General features: G+C 44.4%; 1 long non-coding RNA gene across 1 annotated transcript in view; it reads left to right on the plus strand.

Annotated features, from left to right (window-relative positions):
- Positions 1–10992, plus strand: part of LOC135298241 (uncharacterized) — a 50745-nt gene extending 39753 nt beyond the window's left edge. The window contains exon 3 of the long non-coding RNA XR_010360258.1: positions 10849–10992. This is a non-coding gene — a long non-coding RNA (uncharacterized LOC135298241). The remainder of the gene's footprint in view (positions 1–10848) is intronic.
- The last annotated feature ends 3135 nt before the right edge of the window (positions 10993–14127 follow it).

A 14127-nucleotide genomic window follows, 5' to 3' on the forward strand; every position in this document is an offset into this window, starting at 1 on the left:
CCTGTCATATCTAGGCTCTGGTTTTCTGATTATGAGCTTAGTCCTTTGCTTGAAACTCTGTTGTTCTTGGACCTTTGCCTTGAGCTGGAGGGTTTATATGTGTGGAGGAAGAGGAGGAACCAAGCTAAAAATAAAGTGGAACAAAACTCTGCTTATTGCCATGGAGTAGATAATGTTTTCCTAGATGTCTCAGCAGCCCTGTCCTTGCAGGCAGTGTGGACTGGCACAGCCTGCTTTCATCACATGCGAGGTGTGATTATCTGTGTCCCATATCACCTTCCTCATATTTTGCTCTATGCTCTATCTAATATTTTGCTCATGCTGGTCACAGCAACAACAAGAGAAACAGGCTCCACTTTCCATTACACATCGAGCAAGGAGCATTTGCAATGCAGATGTAAGAGGCAGGTCAAGTTCCTTTGCTCCTTTGCTCCTTTGTGTCCCTCGGTATGACCCTGTGGTGTCTGCTCCTGCTACAGCCCTGAAATGATGGCAGATGCTGAGAGCTGCAGGGACTGCAGCACAAAAATACCTGTGTGTTCACAGAACCTGGACCAAAAGCACTCTCTGTCTCCCTTTGTGGAGAAGCACTGAAGGCAGGGAAGGAGGGACTTCTGCACAGCATTCTCTGGGACAGGACTTGGTACACACAGGAGCTGAGAAGATGTTAGATTGCTTATGGGAGCAATGAGAACATCCCTAGTTACATCAGATCAGCTGCAAACTAGATGTGAGACAACTGCCCTTAGTCAGGATTTAGAAGAAAGCTTCTGTCAGACTGGACATTCCCTCCTTGCCCATTTTCATGCTTTGAAAACATGACCCTAAACCCTCACCTGTGAAACCCTGTTGGTGCTGGGTGTTTGGCTAAAAGCACAGGATTGACTCAGTGCACAAATGGCCCTGTTCAGTATAGATGCCAGAGAGGCAGGTAAAATATTCAGATGTTCAAATATTTTCCATTAAAATCTCCCAGCTGAGGTTATCTTTGACCAGTATATCAACATCCACCACCACACAGATAAACAGTGACCAAGGAAAGATCACAGAGGTCACATCCTCTGCCTGCCCAGCCACGTTCTTCTTGCAGTGATAAAACATTCCTGCAGCCTTACAAGTTCAAAGAAATTGAAAAAGGGCTTCTATCAGCAATGTGGTGTTAGTCAGATGGTTGTGAATAGTTTATGCACAGTATCACAAGGTGCTCAGTTTCTGAAATACTGGTACAAGCAGAATATCATTTAGAGTTTGGGTTCAGTGTCTCCGTACTGAGGCACAGTGCATTTTTAGATGCTTTAGAAACCAAACCATAATGATACTGCTCTGTGTGAGTAGCACACAGCACTGGTGATACCTCTGGTGTCCTTTCCCAGCCTGTGCTCCCTGGGCCAGCAGCTATCACCCAAGGATCAAACCAGGGCATCCTCACAGAAAATTCCCAGGTCTGGCATTTGAGTTTGGTTATATTATTAGTACACCCTGCTTCTTCTTTTAGGGCAGCTAATTGAGAAGCTGCAGCAGAGCTGTCTTTTCCTGAATCCCCAAAACCATGGAGGTCCCTTTTTCCTTTGCAGCAGTAATTGAGAACATGTAGTCAGATTGCCTCTGGGAGTGGTGAGTTATTAAAAATCAGGCACTTGAGTACTGATTTTGTGAGCTGGAATGATGGTAAAAGGCAGACAGGCAAATCCCTTGTGCAGAAACCTCAGGCAGGCCATGACCTCTTGCCAAATGCAGCTGTGTGGTACTTCAAGTGTCTTATTCTAAAGTGCTCCTCATGCCCAGGAAAGGGACTTGTGCACCCAAAGGGGTGGATAATTTTCTTCCTGTGTGGGCAGTTGCTTTACTAAAAGATATAATCTCTTCTTACAAACTTTGTGTCATTTAGTGGGGAACAGTAATTTTAGTGTCATGTGGGTCGTGAAGTGCAGTAATTGTCCATCTGCATCCAGTCCTGTGTCTATGCCTTACCTCTCCAGAGAATGGGTGGTGAAAAACAGACCCTGAAGCACCCTCTACCATCACGTTTTTCCACAATTAAGGCATTCTCTTTTTCTCTTCCTAGTACATTTAGTGCCTCACAGATTACTAACCCTTAAATCACTTCCCTCCCCTTGGCTACTGTGCATTTCATCCATGCTGGTCGCCAGGTGGAGTTCCCATGTCAGCTCCATCCCTGCCACCACTGGAAATTCAGGTTGTGTAGACAGTGCCATCAAAGAATTATGGAATGTTCTGAGCTGGAAGTGACCCACAAGGACCATTGAGTCCAACTCTGGCCCTGCCCAGAACTGCTGTGATCACTGCCCTGGGGAGCCCGTTCCAGTGTCCAGCCACCCTCTGGGGGAAGAAACTTTTCCTGATATCCAAACTAAACCTCCCCTGGCACAGCTTCAGGCCATTCCCTCAGGTCCTGCACACCAGAGAGAAGAGATCAGTGCCTTCCCCTCTGCTTCCCCTCATGAGGAAGTTGTGTTGTTTGCACATGACCTGGGACAACTCTCCAAAGACTCCTTTGGATGCAGGACAAGGATGTGGCTTGTGCCCCAGCCTTGCTGCCCACTGCAGTGAGGCTGAAATGACTCACTCTTCCAACCCACCACTACAACAGAGCTGGGTTTTGGTTAGTCCTTACCTTGTAATTTGAGGGTTTTGGGGAAAAAAAAGAAAAGAAAACAGCAGCAAGGGAGCCTGGCAGTGCCATCTGTGCTGAGCACTTGCCACCCCTCACGGGCTGGGATCTGCAGCCAGCATCTGCTGGGGAAGCTTGTGAGCTCCAGCTTCAGTATTAATGGGAGCAAATTACTACTGGAAGGAAAAAATCCTGTACCAAAGCAACCTCAAAACCAAAACAGGAAGCAGGGTGTCACCTGGAAGCACATCCTGAGCCTGAGTGGGCTGGACATGAACCATCCAAGGTGAACGGGTGGAAGATGGCAACGCTGCCTTTTTGGTGCCAGCTGAAGGGCTTGTCTTGTCTCTTGAAAATGCAAATACAGACCTCTCCAGCTCAAATTCTCCAAGATGTGACTCTTGAAAAATAAAGGCAGCAGGGTTTGCTCCTTCTGTGAAGTAGCTCAGTGTCTTCATGACACCTCTGGAGGTACAGCATGGGTGAAGTTGGCTCTTTTGTTTAAAGTCTTCACCTTGCCATTAAGATTGTTCTGAGTCTCAGTGCTAAATTAAGTGTTGTGCTGCTCTTATTCTGATTCAGTCTCCATCAATGGCTGTTTATTAAAAAAAAAAGAAAAAAAGAAATGTGTTATAATTCTCGTTGCTCACCATTCTCACATGAAATCAAATCCATCTCTTTCCTCTGGTTTATTACTGAGCACCACTACAGGAGGTGGTTAAGGGTTTTTTAACTGGCTGCTACAGAAGTATCACTTTAATTGCACAAAATGTGTGGTGGATATTGAGAACACTTTCAACCAGTTGTTTGCCTTGTTTGATTTGTGTGGCACCACTAATGTAATACCATCTTTACAAATTAGTTTAATTATGACTTCCCCTGTGTTATGGAAACAGAATGGAGAGCTTTTTCAAAATTTAACAACCACACATTCTCATGTCCCATAATTTGCAATATTCAAACCAATTATCACATCACTAAAAACATGAAAAACAGTTTCACTGTTACAGTCATTATTGAGAATACATGGCTGTAGTTGTTGAAAATGTGCTATCTACATCTACATACATCTCAGTGAGTGCCAAAAGATTTTACTTAAAAGAATCTTGTATTTTTCAAGCAACCACATTGTTACAAAGAACCACAGTGGTGATAAACAAGTGCACTTGCTTGTGTGGTCGTGGTTCAAATTGTGCTTTCAAGATGAATGTCTAATATTATCAGATTGATAGAGATTTTAAATCTCTATTGTCGTAAGTGTGAATAAGATTTACTTTAGCAGCTGGGAAAACATATTTAAAGCTGGGAATAAATGAATATGAATAAGAGGATGTGTGGGGAGCTGTTTCATACTGCTGGGAGCAGAAAAAACAGGTTTTTTCAGTTAATACAAACAGACTATTTGCATCCACATCTTAAGATGTGCAACCAGGAGTGACTGAAGGCTGCTGTATAGATATTTTTGTCTGTAGGACTTTGTCAGCAAAGACTGCAGTAGAGACAGCACTTGTAATGATAAAACTTACCTTCTTCCCAGAAGAAGGTAAGTTTTGGAGTGTTTGGGGGGAGTGTGTTCTGCTGCAATAGGACTGTAGTGGAGACCTGTAAGCGTGACTTCCAGCAATGAAAGCAAGCATTCTGTTTTCTGAGCAACAGAGAGATAAAAATCCCCCAATCAATGTGATTAATACCGTAAAAAGACTCTACTGCTGCTGTTGGTTCTGCATGTGCTGGTGACTTATTCTGCCACTGTTTCTTTGTCAGTGGGAGAGCATTTTTCTTGTCCTTGTGGTTCCACATTTGGTTTCAAAGTGACCATGGATGGAAGCCTCTACCTGAGCAGCCTGGAGGTGGCTGTGTGGAGTGCATGTATGTCACACAGCTGGAGGAAAATATCCCTTCCCTGAGTCTGAAATATTATTTCAAATGCAATAAGGCATTAAGCCTTGATTTAGTTATAAAACTTAATGACACTGCTACAGAGGTGTTTCAGGAGCCCTGCTGGCTTCCCTTGCTCTTCACAGAGTTGCTGAACAACCTTCTGCTGTGTTTTGGTTTAATTCTCATGGGAAAAGTTTACCCTTTTGTTTCTTTGTAGCTCACTGAATGCTGACAGCCAGCACAACATTGTGCAAGACACAGGAAAAGGGAAAAGAGGGCAGGGAAAACTCAGAGGAAACACAACAGAGGACGTACCCACCAAGGTAACCAGAAAGCAGCTCTAAGCAGCTTTCCGTGGGACTTGCATCAGCCTGATGTTGCGCGGATAAATAAAATGAAGCTGATTTACACTGATGACTTAATTGCATTTCTGCCGAGTCCAAGTGCAAAGTTCCCATTTGCCATTGAGTTCAGCATCCTGGATGTGTGACATCTGAAGAGAGAGACTCAGGGGTGAGGCACAGCAAGGTCAGGTCTGTGAGCTGCCAGCCTGCTGCTTCCCTCGCACTCCCAGCGCTGCTGCTGAGGCTGTGGTGGCTCAGGGAGCTGAGAGCTGACCCAACACACATCGATAGTGTCCATGCTACGCCTGGCTTGTCACACGCAAGGGACTCTGCCCTGCCCGGCCCTGCATCAAAACAGTCACTTAGAGCGACATTCCGGGCGTCTTTTTCAGACCCCTTCATCCATGGGAGGTGTAGGCAAAGGAAGCTGGGACACAGATGTGCAGCTGATGCAAACACAAATCCTCCTAATGAGCTCAGTGGAGCTGAGCCAGTTCCATCAGCAGAAGAAATTTCCCTCTTTTCCCAGGTGGAAAATGGTGGCCTGCAGCCTGGCCCACCCGTGCCCAGCCCTGTCATTCGCTCCCAGGAACATGGCTCATGTCCCTTTTCAGGAAGGGACAGGGAAGGCCCAAGGGAGGAGCTGAGGGCACAGAGCTGGAGCACCAGAGACAGTGCTGTTGGCTCACCACCTTGGTGGCTGCTGGGTTTCTTCTTGGGTGGCTCAGTTTGGCAGAGTGCGAGGCTCTGAGCTGCTGTCCTCCTGTATGGCAAGGATGCATTGTATCACCCAGCAAAAGTCTAGATGTGTGTAACCCTTTGCAGCTCATCCACCCTCTCCTTAAAGGACACTTTGCTTTTTTGTAATAGGGGGTAATAAATAAATAAATGTATATTTTTGCATAATCAGCAACCACAATGCTCTAGGGACTTCCTGAGAATCTGAAAATCCGATTGCAAAAACAAGCAAAAAGACATCTCCAGCACTTAAAACTCAGGGTTGTGCTTTGAACATTCACCACATTTTTAAAACAAAGTCATCAGCTGTGATTGCATCTAGTTTGAGGTCATTGCCATAATTAATTTTAATTAAAGTATACTGAACCTGAACCCTGTGAAGGTTTCTTTTGTGTCCTTGCGTAGCGCTGATATTCACATATGATAGGACATCACTCACATGCAATTTTACACTTTGATGTTGACTCACACAGCACCTGCCAGCTTAGCCATGCTTTGAAAATTCAAAATATGCTCCTGAAAGCAGGTTGTAGTGAATGCCAATACAATGATTACATAAACAGAGGATTCTGCTGTCATGTGTAAATGCAATTTTGTAGATACCACATCACACGTGTCCTTGCACGTGCTGATAGGTTTTTATGGCATACAGGGGATTGATTTTGCTGTGCCCTCATCAATCTATTCCATGTGATGGTCTCAGTTTGAGGTGATGATGCACCGTGGACCAGGATTTGATCCATGCTTCCAAAATCTCTGCAACTCTGGCTGTTTGACTGACAAATTAATCTCCTGCTCCCCCAAACTGGAGCCAGCCCCAGCTGCTGTGTCCCTCACTTTTGGGAAGCTGTGAAAAACAATGAGTGCAGCTACAACTGACTTGAGGGTGCGAAACATTTGGTATGAATATAAAAGTATTCCTGGCAGAGCAGGAGAGGCCATCTTAATACCTAATTGGCTTTATTCTCACTGTACATTCCTTTGGCAACTACCTGCAGGGTTGAAGCAAGTGATATTATTCCCTTCAGACCTCATATAAAGAGATTCTGACACAGAAATCAGAAAACCAGCAAGTATATAAAGGTGTGATACTATTAATTTGCTTATGAGAATATAATTTGGATTTAGTAGAAAATTAAAGAGAAGTATTTCTTTCCTATATTTGAAACAAATGTATGGAGAAAGTAAAATTATTTACCATACAAATCTCCATATAAGCAGGTCCCTGTGTTTAGGTAAGGCTGGAAAAAATATTAATTAAAAAAATGTTGGTTGAAAAATGCTTGTCTTCCTGAAATTTACTGCCACCTTGAATTAGTATTCCTCATGTTAAGTGCTTGTCAAGCACATGGCCAGTAAATAACGCGGGTGGTGTAAACAGAGCTATGTGATCAGGAAGTTTAAAAAGGTTTGCTAATGCCTTTTGGGGGGTCTTCCTGTTTCCCAGATGAAGAGTTTTCCTGCCCAGAACACTCTCAGATATCTGTATGAGCCCGTGTTGGCTCAGCCAACAGTTCACCTCTGTTCTGCAGATTTTAGCCACAGGAATTGTTTCCAGTTCCGCTTCCCTATTGCCTCCCGTTCTCAAAGGGCAGCGGGCGCGATCAGGAGCACCCAGTGCCGCTATTGTCGTTGCTAAACCAAATGAGAATAAAGTTGAAAAAGCTCTTGAATGGCCTCCTGGAAGCCAGTGTTTAACTCCTGGTGTTGGGATGAAAAACACAGGTTTTTCTCTACCCTGGGAAGCGTCCAACACTAGTCTGCATCAGAATTGCTGAACAGACTGGACTTTGAGATTGAGCCAGGAGATTAATTCCTACTTTCCTGTCACAGCCTCCTTCCTCTTGAAGGTGGAAAACAAGCCAAAAACCCCTAGAGCAGTGTGTCTGGCCTTTGCTGTTGGCTGCCAGGGCCCTGAGTGCACCCGTTGCCTGGCTCCTGGGATCCCCACTCACCCCATTCCCACCCCTGGCTGCTCCTCACGTGCCTGCTGGATGCCCCCATCTGGTCCCAGTGCTTGGTCACCTCACCCACCACCAAGCTGCTACCTGGCATGGCCACCTGCCTTCACCTCTTGGGCAATCCGTCCATCTATCCTAGCTCCCCTTTGTTAAAAGGGCCAAAAATTTGCTCTGGACCAAAATACTTTATTGTCAGTATGCTTGGGGAGCTGGCCAGCCTTTGTCACACAGAGATGGTCTTTATGAAGAGAGATGTTGGAATTTCCTACAGGGAACGGGGCGGCCTCTCCTTGACTGCTGCCGAATTACAGGGAGGCAAACAAGTAAGCCAGGGTCAGGACACAAGGAGGTGGTGCTCCTGGAAAGAGTGGTGGAGCTTAGGACCTCAGGAAGTCTTTTCCAAAGGGTGGTGTTTGGATGGTGTTTCATGAGTTCAAAGGGAAGATGGCAAAGTGCCAGGAGGAGAGGCTCTTTGATTACTGAATGACAAAGTGCAGCAGGCTCTGGGAGCCCCTGAGCTGAATATAAGGAGAGGCTGGGAGAATATTAGGGACAGAAGGATTTGTCCCACTGCTCCTGCCCTCCCCTCACCATCCACCTGGGCACAGAATGATGGGCCAGAAGGGTCCTTGTCTGGAGTGACCATGGCCAGCTTGTCACCTCATCAGTGGCTTTCAGGAACAAAACACAGCCTCTGAATGATGGCTAACAGAGATCACCTCTTGCTGAGGTCCTGCTTCTGCATAATTAATGATCCAGTCTTCAGAACAGCAGGGTTTGGGGCAACACTGCTGCCTTCTTGTGTGGATCCTTGGCAACATGAAGTGCTTTTTTTGGTGATCAATTTGGATGGATTGCCCTATTGACGTCTCAAACATAGGAACAGTGAATAACACCAAATATAAGCTTTAACATTATTTCACTGACTTTTTTTCTTAAACATTAAGTAATTTCATCATCTTAATTAAGCAGATGTGATCTTTCAAAGTTAACAGAGCAAAATTGCTTATAGCCGGCGGATTTAGTTACAGATTTGTGACCAAAGTTCTACATGAAAGCCTAGCCCTACATTAATTTTAATTGTACTTGTGCAATGTATCTCTAGGTTAGAAGTTACACAATATAAACTTGGTTTGTCTAACTTTATCTTTCATGAATTCCTACAATAATCAAATGAACGCTCAAATAAGGAGTAGCAGCTTCTATGTTTCATTCTGATCCATTGAAGCTCCAAAACCCAACTGCAGTAAAGAGCAAAAACAACAGCATGGTTTCATACCACCTCAGACATGCCAGTGGAATAATTAATTTGGTTTTCTTGATGATCTTCTTCCATGTTTCCAAGTCAAAACTGATTTGAGCAAGATAGCAGTTCAGAGAGAATTAAATGCAGTTTTTGTTCGTTGTGATAATTAAAAAAAACTTGTTTTTCTCTCAGTCCCCTGAGTTTGTCTTTTTCTCTCAGACAAAGGGGTCAGTGCCAGAACGGATGTCAAACAACGTAACATGAAACGTTAACGATGATTTGCATTTTATTTTGTTTCTCATCAGGTTCCCATCTCCCCACTGACTCTCTCAGGATGAGTGTGTGCTTTCCACGTGGGTTGGAGGCTTTCCTCCACCCCCAGGTTTTGGCCAAGGCACCTGCAATGTCTGGAGGCCTTGGGCTCTCTCAAGAAAGGCAAACAATGAAATTTTGTTAATGCAAGATCCTTTGTGTGGATTAAACAGAAATGGATGGATCCTCAGCTATGGCAGAGGCTATCCCCACGCAGATGCCAGAATGTTTGAGTCCACTGGACAGCTGTAATCAGGTCCAGGCAGTAATCCCTGCCAGCTGTTGCACAGATGTGCACGTCAGAAGCATTTATATTTCGGGAAGGCTAACAAGCACCATCTAAGTCCTCCTCTCTTTGCCCACAGCACAACCCCTCCAGTGGGATGTATTACCAAGGTCTATTGGTTTCTAAATAACTCTCCAAATAATTTGAATCTAAAGATTTCTGGTGATAAAGTGTAATGGTCTATGGAAGTGAATAGCTGCTGCACGCCTCAAATTTTGATCTAAGTTACCCTGTCCAAGCTAGGCTGCTGTAAATCAGGAGTGGCTTTCAGAAGAGAGATACAACAGAGAAATGAGGCAGGAAACAATGCTCTGAAGTAGCAGAGCTTGCAGGTTTGCCAGCAGGATTGCCAGGAAGTGCAGGTGCTCTGCAGAGTGGGGTCACAGTGGCAGCTGCTTCTCTGCAGATGAGTTACAATGGGTTTCACAGCAACTGCTCCAGTCCCAGGGGAGAAACTCCTCCAAAAGGTTCTCCAGTACCCATCCTGGGACCACAAACTTAGGCTGATTGGGAAAAAAAGGTGCTGGAGCCTGAACTCAGGTCTCTTCTGCCTCCTTGGAAGGGGTAGGGAAAGCCCCTGGCTGCATTGTCAGAGGCAGTCCCTATCAAACAGGGGAAATAGGTGTGCAGAAGGTGCTTTTGACTTTGTGCACCCAACTGGAGAGGTCCTCACAGACTCCAGAAAGGAAAGAAATTGCTCTGAGGCATATTCTGTCATCCAAAACCAAGCAAGATGCCCAGGAAAATCCCAGGAAATTTGCTCAAATGTGGATTACTGTGCTTGAGCCCAGCCAGTTGTCACCACTCTTCTTCACCTTGTTGAAACTCTAGATATTCTAACTTGAACATAGTCCATTCTTTTGCTGAACTCCCATGCACACCTATAACAAAGTGAATTTATATTGAATATTTAATATAATCTTACAGTCCAATTATACATATACAGTTACATCATGTATATATATATTCACACATATAAAGAAAATACATATATACACACACTCATATATACAATGATCTCAGCTTCAAAAGACAAAGAAAATATAGAGGTAGAATACAACCAGTAAGTCATAGTGTTTCTGAAAGCCTTTTATGAGGGTAACCCTGAATAAGTTAACCAGTCCAGTTCAGGAACACCAGCTTGGATATTTTCAGGGGCATATGGAGAAAATTCCTTGCAATGATTACAGAGCTGTAAACTGCTTCTGAGTGGTAACCAATGCTACATGCAAATGTGGAAATTGCTTGTTAAGTGTAATGTTCAGTGATAAGTGTTTTGATTACAGTGGTTTAAGGGAAATCTGATATATGGCAGCAGCGAGATTGAAGGAATATTAATTCCACCTTGGATCATCTCAAGCCTTGGGACTAACAGAAGACAGAGAAAACTTTTCTCTCCTGGACAGCTTTAAGTTATAGACAGTTCTGAATTATTTGTGTTTTTACAGGTGAGAGAAAGAGCAGGACATCAAGGCTGTTATAGCCTGTCAAAGTCAGAGTGCAGAACCACCCCACTGGCATCCGCAGGTACAGAACACACACCGCCAGCTCCCCAAAACTCAGCAGGCAGCTTCATTGGCCAAGACCTAATCTTGCACTGGAAAAAGAAAAGGTAATCCTGGTCAAAAAACCACAACTTTTTCCCAAGGATGTAGGAGCAATATTTGTCATGAAGGTATTTTTTTCTGAAGACATTGGAAATAAGATGTGGAGAAATTCCTTCTGGTGAGGGGCTCCATGGCTCAGAGACCGAGCTCACTGGGACGTGGTGTTGGGTCTTCCTCCCCAGCACCAACTCTGCAAAGTGGCCTCTTAAAACTGGCTCTGCTTACAGATTACACCCTGGAGAACAGTATATGTGTCTTCCCAGGCGGTTCCCCCTCTCATCCTGGATTTAGGCTTGGGAGCACCTCATCAGGCATATCTAAGTTATCAGATGCATTTGCATCTGAGCTCTAATTTTTTTTTATTTGCTTCTGATTTCTGATTCAATTAGAAAATTGAATCAGAAATCAGAAGCAAATAAAAAAAATTCTTTTTTTCCCTGATGGATTCATATGAGGGCAAAACACATTTTTGAAAAGTACAAATGAAAAGTAAGTAACAGAATGTGGGGAATATACGCGGCTAATTCCTGACATTTTAATGAACTCTGTGGTCTCATTTTGGCACTGAGCACGTCTGGTCAAAGCAGCCCCCTTAGGGCAATGACAGGCTCATAAATGAATCTCAGACAGCATTTTTGTGGATTTTCTCCATTGCATATTCAACATAGACTTGTGCTTGGTGAATAAAACAAAGGGTTTAAAGACTATCTTTACGCTGGACCAAAATTTTCTGTCCCAAAAGAGAGCCAACAACAATAATTTGGGGAAGGAAAAGGAGGATGACTACCTTTTGGTTCCTGACTAAAACCAGGCTCAGATGGGGATCAGGACATTTTCTAGACATACATGTGCAGACACATGGTTTTGCACAGAATTGCTTTTTGTCCTTCCAGCATTCAGCCTATTTTATCTGCTTTTTATCAGTTTGTAAATTCCCATTCACAAACGGAAACGTCCCTGGGGAGCTTCCATCGTCCGCTTGCAGCTGGATGCCATGGTGATGTGAGTCTGAGAGGGCCGTGCTGCACGTTCCTGTGCTGAGAGCGACCTGCCAGCCCTGCTTGGGCTGTGGCAGCTGCCAAAGCCACCCAGCTGAAGGGCTGGAGATGCCACTTGAGCCTCTCAAGGGCCGTTCCCCAGCAGGATGTGTCAGCTTGTGTAGAGGTCTACACCCCCAGTCATAATTGGCACGGCTACCTCAGATACCTGGCAGATCCATGATTCCACAGGCTTAGCGTTGGCAAGCCAGCTGTCGGCACTTTGATAGTGAAGTGGATTAAAACCTTGATAATCCATGAGTGATGGGTATTGTGAAGGTGCTTGAAAGGACTGGCTTGCAGAGAAAAGGCTTCCTACACTCAGCCAGGACCATTAGTGGCACACGGTTTGCTGGCTGCAGTAAATACATGAATATGTCAACCAAAAAAAATGCTGCATGATCATTATGCTACCCTTAATCAACTGGAAGGCACCTTCCTGAATGCCACAGAGAAATGCACCAGCTGCTGTTGAATAGGCTTTCTTCCCTCCAAATATGACCATAACCAACAGGACATCTGAGTCCAGATTTTTTCCAACACCTCATCTATCTCCTGCTCTGACTCATGAGATTACACCCAGCATCAGTGCACTGAAGAGGACAAATCTTATCCCATAGCCAGTAGTTTCAACACAGTTGATCCTTCTGCCCAGCACATTGTGCCCAGGCAATGAGAGAATGAAATAGTATATTTTGTCTCCAGAATAAAGAAGCTATTTCAATCACCCTTCTCTCCCGTGCCTTTTATACTCTGAGTGATGGCAATGTCACAGGTCAATATCTTTATCTACTTGGTATGCCTTAATTCCATTTCTCCAAGTCAGCCCCTCAGAAACAGCCAGCAGGAGCATACCAGCCCCCAGCATGTGGGGATAAGGGTTTCAGTGATCATCCCCTGAAAAAAAATCTTTAACAAAAGTGTAGTTTTAACTGTCAGAGACCGTGCAGCAGCCAGACTCAAGGTCCTTGACCATTATCTTTCTAACATTTCCAGACAAGGAGCCTGTCTGAAATCATTGACTGGAACAGGCTGTGACTTTTCACTTCATGATGGAATATCATCCATGTGAGAGTGAATTTCTTAGCTTGCTTGAAAAATTCATTGGGAATTGCTTTGTACCAAAGCAGCCATTCCTATTTGCCTCACACGAGGACCACATTTCCTGAATTTCTCTTTTATGGAGATATTATCAAGCAACTTCGGGAATGGGGAGACATTCAGACAAAGGGTAAATTCCCTGCTGAACCAGGCTGCAAACCCACAGTTTTCAATGTACCTGGAGTCTGTCACCATGTTGGCCATAGACAGGACCAGAACTCCACACTACTCTTCTTAGGAGCTCATATCATATCCTGAAGTCACTGGAACTGGTAGCTTGTATTGCCTGAGTCAACACTTTGATACCAGTGATGGCATAACTCTACAGCAATCTCTTGACATAAAAGCTTTGGCTGTGGATTAAGCCCAGCTGGATGTTAAGCCACTCTCACACAGCTGCTCTCTCAACCCCCTTCTGTCCCCACTCCCCACCCTGCCGGAATGGGAAGGAGAATCAAATCCCATAGGTTAGAGAGATAGAGAACAGTTTAATAGAGACATAGAAACAGTTTAATAATGGAAAATAAAGTAAAATTCAGTAATTATGGCAAATAATAATGATAATTAAAAGGGAAAAAAACAAGTGATGTGCAACACAATTGCTCCCCACCTGCTGACAGCTGCCACACCCTCCTCTTCCTGAACCAAGATTGTCCCCTCTTCCAGGTAACTCCCCCCAGTTTATATACTGGGAATAATGTTCCATGGTGTGGAATATCCCTTTGGTCAGTTCAGGTCACCTGTCCCAGCTATGCTCCTTCTCAAGTTTTTTGGGTACCTCCTCACTGACAGAATGTGAGACAAGGAAAAAGTCCTTGCCTTAGGAAGAAGACGATTTAGCAAAACCCAAAACATCAGTGTGCTATCAACACCATTCTTATTCCAAATCCAAAACACAGCACTGCAACAGCTACTGAGAATAAATTAACTTTGCCCTAGCTGAAACCATTGCACGAAGTGGCCAGGAAGACACAAGGAGTTG

Source organism: Passer domesticus, chromosome 3 (genome assembly GCF_036417665.1).
Source record: "Passer domesticus isolate bPasDom1 chromosome 3, bPasDom1.hap1, whole genome shotgun sequence".
NCBI classification, from domain to species: Eukaryota; Metazoa; Chordata; class Aves; order Passeriformes; family Passeridae; genus Passer; species Passer domesticus.